We start from the raw sequence: 10,084 nt of genomic DNA on the forward strand, positions 1-10,084 counted from the left end.
TTATTCTGCATTCTAGAGAGAGAACACAGATTCCCAGAAAAAGCGTCTGGGAAAAAGAGGCTCCCATGTCCTTCAGCCCATCAAAGAACAGGGCCACAGTGTTTATTTGAATAAAATAAAAAATAACACATCCCCACCACAGCCTCTGCACAAGCACAGCCACACGCAGGCACTGCTGCATCTCTGTACGTCACAGCCATTCAGTCACTTCTGTCACTCACACCACTTGGTTTGGTTTTCAGGATGGCTCACCCTCACCCCAAGGCTGACAGGATGGAACTACACACCTGAAGCATACTCAGCATGACCTGCTGTTTTACTTCCCACCATCTGCCAAATGCACAGCACGACAAGTACTCACGGATCAAGCCTGGAGAAGCAAGACAAGTGTCTTAACTAGTGGCAATATTTGGGTTCCTTTCATCTCAGCTTGTCAGAGGGTAGGGTAATATTTTCAGGCTTTGAATCTACAATTGTGATACCTAAGGTTTTATTAGATTTTCTCTAATTTTATTAGAACCTCTTTAAATAACAAGAAAAAAAAAAAAAACCTCTTCAGTTTTAACTCAAGCACAATGTAATACAAGAGTTGCAAGAGCTGGAGACGCTGCCAAAGGGAAAATTTTGCATTCTGCTCTTGTAATTGCAAAGGGACATGCACTCAAAGAAGCAGAGCACCTTTCAGGCCAAATCCCTGCTATTCTTTTGTAGGAAAACTCTTGCCTCTGCCTGTAGCAGGGTGAAATGAAGCCATTCTGCAAGACTGGGGCTACAGCAGATTTTAGTAAAGCAGAAAGTCCCAAAAAGCACAGCCATGCCAAAAAGAGCCTGATTCTCAGAATGGCAAAGAAGGGAAAGAAGGGGAAAGTCTGTTAAAAAAAAAAAAGTAACTCAATTATTGCAATAAAAAGTAATGAAATGCACTGCACATGTTTGTACTTACTGCAGATAATTCAAAACGTAAGGCAGACCCCAGGCTGGATGAACACTGAATGGCTGCACAGCACAGTACCTCCTGCCATCAGACCTATCGAGGAGTTCAGATATAGCAGAATTAATTTTTTCGTATTTCTCCTGATTAGGTTTTAATCAGAGCAACAGCCTAACTCCTTGTGTTCTGCAGTGGGCACTGTGAAATATTACACAGCATTCTAATGCCTGGACTAAGACAAAAACTAAAGGAGAAACAGCCTTTTTTTGCTCAAATCTTAGGCTGAGAAGTCCAATCGGGCTCTTTTTCAACAAGAAGAAGGCAGCTCACATCCAGCAGAAGATCTCCCTTGCTCATTGCAAATACTGGAGAAGGAAACCAACCTGCAGCTACTTGTGTACAGATATCTGGTACATCAAGCTCACTGCGACAAAAAGTTTTCTACGAGCTGACCAGGGGACTGCAGTTCATGAGTTGCTGCCAAGTCAGCCAAAGCATGTGGCCCTACTCCCTGTCAGTTTTAGCACAACCCAGGCCACCTATCGATGGTAAGCTCTTGGAGAGTCCACAGCTTTGCAGAGAGAATGGGAGAGGCTGGAGATGCTATCTCAGCTGAGGGAAGAGACACACAAGAGAAAGAGGCCAAGTCTATAAGCTCAAGGAGGGAAGGTTTAGATTCAGGGGGAAGTTCTTTACAGAGAGAGTGGTGAGGTGCTGGAACAGGCTGCCCAGAGAGGCTGTGGATGTCCCGTCCCTGGAGGTGTTCAAGGCCAGGCTGGATGGAGCCCTGGGCAATCTGAGCTAGTACCAGATCTGGAGGTTGGTGGCCCTGCCTTTGGCAGGGGACTGGAACTTGATGATCCTTGGGTTCCCTTCCAACCCAAGCCATTCTATGATTCTAAGTCTGGCACTAGAGAGGCTTGGCATGGAAAATATATCCAGGAAAAATCTTGATGGAAACCACCTCAAATAGATATACATGCCCCAAGCATCACATAGGGTAACGCTTGAAGCAGCAATGAAGCCCACGGCACATCTGTTTGCCCGGCTGGAAGCAGCTCAGGAGCCACTCTCACTGTGTTGCAGGGATTAGAGGCAGGTGGCGAGGTCTGAGTTGCTCTCATCCATCACAAGCACTGCAGACGCATTCCCCAGACGTGTTTTGCAGTCCTCCCTCACGGCAATATTCCCTGTATGTGATTCATCTCCTTACTTCACAGAGGCTTTTCTACCTGGGTTTATATTCACATGTGTGGGTATGTTTCATGAGCTGAATCTCAGCTGGTATGTTGTTGGAAGAGCAGGGAACAACTCAATTCTGACCAGAAATACCCGGATTCAAAGCAATGAGTAATCTGGCCTTTAAGATCTTCTGTAATAATACATGTATGCATTTCATACTAGTAAGTTGTGGAGAAAATAAATGAACAACGATTTCATCTCGGTGTTATTAGTGTCTAAATATACTTAGCCTTACACATGGAGACTGCTGAAAGAAGTTCTTGTATGCAAAATTCTGTAAAGTAAAAGAGGAATGCCCTTGAATGTGGTATCTGTCAGCCATCTCAGTATACACAAGAGAGCAAACCAACCCAACTATGCAGACAGAACCTTTGGGAGCCAGAGGTTCCCAGACTGGACTGGCAGATGCTGGGAGGGTGAGTGCATGGACATTCCACCCCGTATTCTGCATTCTTCCCTTCCATAACCTACATGGACCACTTGCAGAGGAAGGATGCTCGGAAAGATGAACCTTTGCTCTGAGCCAATTGAGATGTCCTTACAATTAGTAAACTTCAGTGGTTAGGTTGGGCTTTTATTCCATGCCTGTATGTTTTCATGCTTCCTTTCTAATGAGTAATCATTACAGAAATGGCTCTAAGAAATAAAACGCCCAGAGCAGCCTTGTCTTGCTTGCTGGTAGCACAAACATAGAACAAATCATGAGAAAATTCACTTGCTCCACAGTTCTGTGCACCTTTTGAAATGCTTCTCCTACTCCAAGCTGTCCTTGAGAATAACCATGAGCATTGCCCAGCCCATGGAAGCGCAGCAGGAAGCAAAACTTACCCTATGAACTTCCCTATCTCCCACCCTTCTCCCGCCAACAAATCTACACTCTTATGACTACCTACATCAGAAGATCTCTGTGGAAATAGAATCTCTGGGCTTCTCCTTTGGGAAAACCAGGGGACTGTTTTCTTTGTTGATGCTGAACCTCTTCTGTATAACACAGACTTCACATCATGTTGACCAGACCCTTCTTACATCAGTTCAAGCCAAACAGACATCGTTGACCACGTCTGAATGATGACAGCATGAATTCAAGCCTGTGCACAAGTGTCCCCCCCCTCAAAGTTTCCATTCAGTCTGATTGATCAAATATTTGCTTTTCCTCAGAGCAGATAACATGTGTGAACTTACAAACTTCTACCATGTAGTACACTCGAACCCTTATCCCCTTGTTCTATTTATCTTGAGGGTACAAAAGGCAATTGATTTCTCCCATTCCAACCAGACCCAGGCTCTCAGTTTTCCTCCCTGCTCTAATCCTTGTTTTTCAGTCTTTGTCTTGGACTCGCTTGATTTAGAGAACAAAGGAGAACACAAGTGAGACAAGGGTCAATCAGAAACGAAAATCAACATTAAACACAGTCAAGCATTTGTGTAAAATAAAATGATCCATCCCCCAACACTAGTCTCTCTCTATAGGAAAGGATCAGCATAAACCACAGTTCTTTAAGGCAGTCCTGCCACTATTTGGCACTCCACATGGAGGCTGGCACTTGCAAGAGGCAGTTCCACCTCCCACCCTAGCTGAGAAACTGCGCACTCAGCTTCCAGTGGGAAAAGCCTTCAATCAGGGCATGAATACCACCTCGTCAGGTGCTCTGAAATCCCTGAGATATCATATACAGTCTCTCAGAATTAAATTCTGGAGCCTGACATATGAGATCAAGCCTCCAAAGCCTCCATCTTCAGTGGAGAATCAGCAGCACGATGCAAGTCTGCAAGCTCCAAAGCACAGCTGGAGATGCTGGCAATGATGAGAAAAGCACATCTTGGCGCAGGGACAAGCTATCCCTACCTCTTGGTCTTCCTAACAGTTTTCAGATGCAGACCCACCAGCCAGGGAGGCCACTGGAGGAGCGATAGCACGAGGATCTGCACCCTTAGGATGACCTCAAGACATGGAACTGCTTCAGGAAATAGAGCTATGAGAAAGATCAGCTAAAAAAACAGCGGAAAAATGCATCACTTGGCTTAATTTTAGTCTTGAAAGTAGGGGGAAAGCCTTAAGTTTCTCACTCCTGCATCTTTTTTTTTTTTTTTTTTCAAGTCTTTGCCACAGGAGGAGGATCAGCTCTGTCTGTGACTTGTGCCTGTTGCCAAAATGCTTGGAGAGCTGCATGCACCCTTAGTGGGTGTCTCCAGGGGCAGATCTTTAACTCTCAGGCTTTAAAGTGTCAGGGAACTACCCCACAGGTTTCCCTGCAGCCCATTAACAACCCTTTGCACTCCTTGCGGAGCTACCTAGCAGGACAGCTTGAACTGAACAATACAGGTGTCTAAATTTAAAAATTAATGGTAAACTCTTCTCCCCCATTACCTTTCTCAGTACTGCCCTTACTTGGGCATGGACACTGTGAATGGAAAGGGGACACCAAATCTCCTTTCCATGGCCCTCCATTTCCTCCTTACCCCTCTGCCTTTTCCTCGTGCTTTGGAGAAGATTCCCTGAATGCAGCGGCCCACATCACGTCTCTTTTTTTCAGAGAAAGCTGCTGAGGATGAGGATATACAACCGGTGATTCTAGGTGGCTTACTGGGGAGATGCTTTCAGCTTCTGAGCAACCACTGATGAGTCCCATACCCGTAGCACAAATGTTGGAGAAGGCAGAGATCATAGAATCACCAAGGTTGGAAAAGACCTACAAGATCATCCAGTCCAACTGTCCACCTATCACCAATAGTTCTCACTAAACCAAGTCCCTCAACACAGCATCTAAAATGATGTTCCCGAGCAGCTCTTCATGCAATTTTCCCGCTGTTCCTAGAATTAACAATAGCACAACCTAGTCATCTTTGGAATAACATTGAAAGTGCATATTGTTGAAAGCCAGTCTCAACCTTGATGACCGTGAAGGAATTTGATCAAAAGGCTCACTAAGGGGGAGATGCACGATTTCCTACTCAGCTGACTAATTTTTTCCCTGTATTCTCATTTAATCTGAAATAATGCCACCTGCATAGCATAGATACAGGAGAAAAATTCAAAGCAAGAGTTACATGCTGGAAACAGAATGGGTGAATTGGCCAAGAACAACAATTTATAATAACGTTTCTCACTTTGCACATCTTGCCCAAATGTATGAAAAGCACGGCTCATATTGTTTCCCTCCCACCAATATCTTTAGTTTCACAAAGACCACATAGAAGCCTGGCTCTAGTTAGACATGCCCCTCAGGAAGATCCCAGTATTCCAAAGGCAGAAACCCACCAGTGTGAGTTTTTGTGTCTCTCAAAACACACACTGCCAGCCACCTTCGTCCCAAGGGGTCCATGGGTGTGCTGGTGAGGTGTGGGATGTTACACCACTTCTTCCAGAAGAATAGATGTTCTTTCAGCTTCCCTCCTTCAGACATGACCTTGAACATCTCACAAGGCTAACGGAGATCAGGTTGAGCAGGTTAACCCAGGAAATCTGTGATGAAGAAAAATTCAACATGATATCCCCACTTTCTGCTGCTCCTAAACAAATGGTTAAGCCTAGAAATGCTGCAGGGGAGCCAGGTTCCTAGAAAGGAGTTTACAGTCAAATAAATTATTAACAAGGGTTTCATAAGCTGTTTCTTCATCTGATCTTACATATTGTAGTAACACATGAGGAAACACAAGGCCTTACCTATCAGCTTCTTCAGGCTGAATTGCAAGCCTTTTGTCTCCAGTGCCTCTGCACCTACAGGGAAGACAGCAGTGAGTGCAGCCAGTATCTCCACAGCAGCTGTAGCCTGGGCTTAGTGTGCATGCTTGGACAAGAGTCACCTAAAAGTGGGCTCTCTAAGAGGACATTATTAGGAACAGCTGTGGAATCAGCCCAGTGGTTGCTCACGTGCCTCCAGCTGTGCTGGGCTGAGAGCAGAGCTCTGTGAAGCTCCAGGGAAGCATGGCGTTGCTCATGAAGGTACGCCGAGGCCATAACATTTGGCAACTGGACATAGTGGAATCATCCTGTCCCTCCCCAACCACACACCAAGCCAGCTCAGCAGAATGTAAAAATACAGCCTGTCCTCACCCAAGGCCAGGCTCTTGCCCATGGCCACGTTTTTCCCCAGGAGGAAGAGGAGGGTCATATCAGCATTCCTACTTGTCGGCAGTCCTTCATGCTCAGCCTTCCCTAGAGAGCAGCAAAATGCTGCTTCAGGAAGCAAACTGCATTTTTTCCAGAGTGATGAACGGGAGAGGTTCTTCCCAGGCGAACACCAGACCAACCCCCAGCCCCATAATGCACACACACCCCACGCACAGCCTGGGAGGATTGCAGCTGGCTGGATTAGTGCTGCCCACGTGGGGCAGCACAAAGTGCTGAATGCCACCTGGGATGCTCCAAGAGACACTTCACGTTCTGGATGTGCTACCAGGAGGTCAGATTAGACATGAGGATGACATCCTGAACTGGGCAGTAGGCCCCAGCATCACGCAGGGACCACCTCAGTGCTTGGCCAAGACTCCTATCGCTGTATTAATACTCACAGCTGGTCCATGGCCCAAGGCTGGTTTCTGCATAGCAAAGAAGGAGTGTGATGGGGAGGAGGAAAGGGCAGTTCAGAAAGGCCACTGGTATCTGCTATGCAGGTCCCAGGACTTCTCCATTCAAGGGCTCACAACCAGAGGTCGATTGTGCTGACTGCTGGCAACACACGCACCTCTTGCAGAGGACAGCTGGGTCACAGCCTCTATTAGAGAGGCCCGGGCCCTCTGCTGAGAGACCTGTGAGACAGCAGCAGGAACAAACCCAAACACACAGCTCTTTGACTCCTTCAGATACTCTTCCATCCCACACACGGAGGAGAGTTAGTAGCCTTTGGACCTCGGGGGCCGTGCAATTCTGTATTGCTTTCAGTGCCATGACCCTTTTGGCTAGCTTTATCCCACACTCAGGTAGAGAAGCCGGCGTTAATGATCCACACGGTGGGTTTAAAGCCAGGAGGAGGATGCAGAAGTATCAGCATCGCTTGCTAAGCCCATGGGAGCTCTGAGTCAAAGGAGCCAGAAGCAGCTCAACAGAGCAGAGGCGTCTTTTTGTTTTGCAAACTGTGACAGTTGCCAGCTCTCCCTTACCTGCTAAACCCATCTCAAGCATGTGGAAAAGCACTTGGGAATGAGATTATGACATCAGCTGATGCTATGTAATCCTCTTGCCTAAAGGGCAAGCTGAAGTCAGCTCTCTCAGGAGGCAGCAAGGAGGAAGGAGGACTCACACCCACGGGAAACCCGGCCCCGGGCAGGATGGGCTGATAGCCTCTGATCAGCAAGGCTTGTATTGATAGCCTTGGCCAAGCCCTAAGCCCAATGGCTAGGCATCCAGCACGAGCTGCACTTCTCTCCTGGAGCTCCCTTTGGTCCCACAGAGGATCACACAAATCACCCTCGGTGTCAACCAGCCACGCCTTGCTTCTTTCAGCACGTCAGTTCTCAGATCGTATTTAAAAAAACAACAAACCCAAACCAAAAAAAGATCCATTGGCGTCTGTGCAAGCAAAGAGCTCGGTTCAGCCGTCTGCTGGCGTGGAACACTCACCACATTTATCAAAGCATCAAGAGAAAGCATCAAAAGAACTGGATGTAAAGGGCCAAAGGAGACATGCAAGGAGTAGAAGGGAAGAGGGATTTTCCTGTTCACAGTGGATGCATTTGTCTGCCGTGCAGTACACCTGGCTGTAACAAACACTTCAGAAACTGGTAGCAAGATCAGCTCATCACCCAATCAGATTGTACTTGGTCGTGCAGTGGGGGGGGGGAAAAGAATCCCACAAATACACACATCATTAAGCACAACAAAAGAGGGAAAATCAATAGTCTGATAAGGGGCCAGGAGAGTCTGAGAAAGACAAGAGGAGCCAGGTAGGGGGTTTGAAGTAAGGCTCTAAAAGAGGTTCCAGATGGGAGTCAGGTTCCCTCCTTCTTCACTGCCCTCTCTCTCCTTCACTGCCCTCCATACAACCCACCCACAGCAAAGCAGCTCCCTCCGGTCTGTTTTTTTTTTTTTCCAGTTGGTCTGAAAAATAGAGACTAAAATGAGGAAAGAATCCCAAATGCTTCCACTTTGGGGTGGGGGAAGAAAAAAAGAAGAGTGGTTAATCCAAAGGAGAAAGGAGACATGAAAAGAAAAAGTGTTTAATATGTATTTCTCAGCCTGGATTTATCTAAGGGAACCGGTTCTTCTTCTGTTACAGGAACAAGCTGACAAGGGCTAAAACAGAAAAGCAACATAAAAGACTAAGCATTCCCCTTAAATACCAGAAATACTTTCTTGACCAGTGAAAACTTGCTGCAGGCTATCACCTGCACTCAAGCCCTCCTGAGATTTCAACTGAGCAATGCAATGAAAGAATATCAGGGAGCTGATGAAAATCTAGTTAAAGTCACGTCTTCTAAAAACAGTATCTGAAGTTCCCTGTGTAGCACAGCCTTCCTGGCCTGATTGGAAATGCTACCCACAGCCATCAATGGGACAAAATTGGGCATGAGTTTAAACAATAGTGGCAAACATCTGTCCCCAGCTGCAAATACACACAGCAGTTTGGAATCACTTTATTTATTGAGCCACCAGCTATGACAAAGCAATTGTCTTAAGTTTTAGGCCATAAACTCAGCACTGCAGGTCCCATCCCGAGATCACAGCATGGCTTATGGCGAATAGGGCAGGCAGGGATCCAGCCTTCAAGAAAAACAAGGCATCCTTTTGTGAAGCCAGCCCTTGGGGCTTCTCTTTGTCATACAAGAGTAATTATTTTGCATTTCTCACCACTGTAGAAACTTGATTATTGCATTCCATTGCATCAGTTTGCACATCCCAGACACGTACTGTATCAAGCTTTAGGTTCTCCTTGCTGACAGTCAGGATCAGTGATTATCAAGAGACTAGAAATACAAATGCATAACTAGAAAGAATGTAGAAGGTAAAACAGAGATGGCAGGGCCCCTGAAACTATGCACAAGCAGTAATTAATTCATGTCAGAAGCAATTAATGACTCACTTCAAGGACGAGGCAAAATGGTCTGTTTATATCTTAAAATAATGTTACTGCTGCTTAGAAAACAAAAACAAAACATCAATTGGAGATCAAACAGCTCCTGAATTCATTTCCAGGAAATCCTTTGCTCCTCTCTCCAAGGCGCAGTGCTTCATAGTTGTGTCTTGCTAAACAGATTGAAGTTGGGTGCTTTCATTTGCTCCACATTGACAAGTTTTCACTTTTTTCTCCAACTTTGCAGGTGCCCAGAGCCAAAATAAGCTGCAGAGTGTCAGACAATAATAAAAATTTGAGATTTATTATGAGGTTAGTATTATTTTAGCACTTTGGAGGTCTGGTGGAGAGCCAAGATGCCCTTCTCTTTCCTTTTGCCAAGTACTGTATGAATCAGAGCAAAACAAAATGGTGCCTGTCTTCAACATTTGCATCCAAGCACGAGGGGACAGATGCTTGGGGGGTACACAGAAATAGGGACTGCCCCAGGGGCTGTGATGGCAACACATCAGGCAGTCCCATGTGCCTCAGTGCATCCAAGTTTGGGAGCAAGAGACAGTGATCTTGCAGCCCTATTGCTTTTCCTTCTCAAGGAAAGGTCAGTCTCTAAAGGCATCATCCTATGCCCCTTTCTGAAGGAAGGGCAACAATTTAGAGATGCTTCAACTCCCTCCCACACCATCTCAGTGTCCCATATGATGGTTGTAAGAAATCATCCGGTTTGCAAAAAGAAACCAAGCTCATATGGCTGCTTCTTGGCTGAGAAAGCCATAACATCTCAAACCAAACAAGTGTGTCATTTCCCATGCAAGATGAATACTGAAGTGTTGATCGCTGCTACTCTATAAGTTAGTAGCAACAAAACAGCGTGAACTGGAGTAACTCCAGTCATTGGTTTATG

At 46.0% G+C, this 10,084-nt stretch overlaps 1 long non-coding RNA gene across 1 annotated transcript; it reads right to left on the reverse strand.

Annotated features, from left to right (window-relative positions):
- Nucleotides 1-7,293, reverse strand: LOC110400447. The gene is made up of 5 exons (XR_002439851.1): nt 7,274-7,293; nt 5,838-5,891; nt 5,433-5,636; nt 944-1,027; nt 1-370 (listed from the first exon to the last, which is right to left on the reverse strand). It is a non-coding gene; the product is annotated as an uncharacterized LOC110400447 (long non-coding RNA).

The sequence above is a fragment of the Numida meleagris genome, chromosome 5, assembly GCF_002078875.1.
Source record: "Numida meleagris isolate 19003 breed g44 Domestic line chromosome 5, NumMel1.0, whole genome shotgun sequence".
Classification (NCBI taxonomy): domain Eukaryota; kingdom Metazoa; phylum Chordata; class Aves; order Galliformes; family Numididae; genus Numida; species Numida meleagris.